A 420-nucleotide genomic window follows, 5' to 3' on the forward strand; every position below is an offset into this window, starting at 1 on the left:
GGGGGGATGTGTATGGTGGTGGTAATTTGCGTCAGCGGGAAACAGCATCGTGGAAAAATGTCATGTAAATGGGGGAATTGTTCTAGCGCGGCACTTTGATTCCCCTTTAAAGTGTTGCGTTCAATTTATTTCATTGTCGGCTACCTGGAGCCGCCGCGGTTGATTCTCGGCTTTAAAAAAGCAGAAAAGGGGGAATTATCTCCAATAGCAAAATGTTTTACATCTGCACCGCTGAATAAATTAAACCAATTAAGAAAAAAACGGCTCAGATCTTTCTCCCCTGCTTGGCAGAGGGAGGAGGGAGCCCCCCCGAGGCTCCTGGAGCCCTGCTAGGAAATAGAGGTTGGATAAAAGCGAGCTGCGCTCAGCAGGCGAGCACCTTCCCTGGAGAGCGGGGCCGTGTGCCTCAGCCCCACACCG

The sequence above is a fragment of the Mesitornis unicolor genome, unplaced genomic scaffold (genome assembly GCF_000695765.1).
Source record: "Mesitornis unicolor isolate BGI_N332 unplaced genomic scaffold, ASM69576v1 scaffold34744, whole genome shotgun sequence".
Lineage (NCBI taxonomy): Eukaryota > Metazoa > Chordata > Aves > Mesitornithiformes > Mesitornithidae > Mesitornis > Mesitornis unicolor.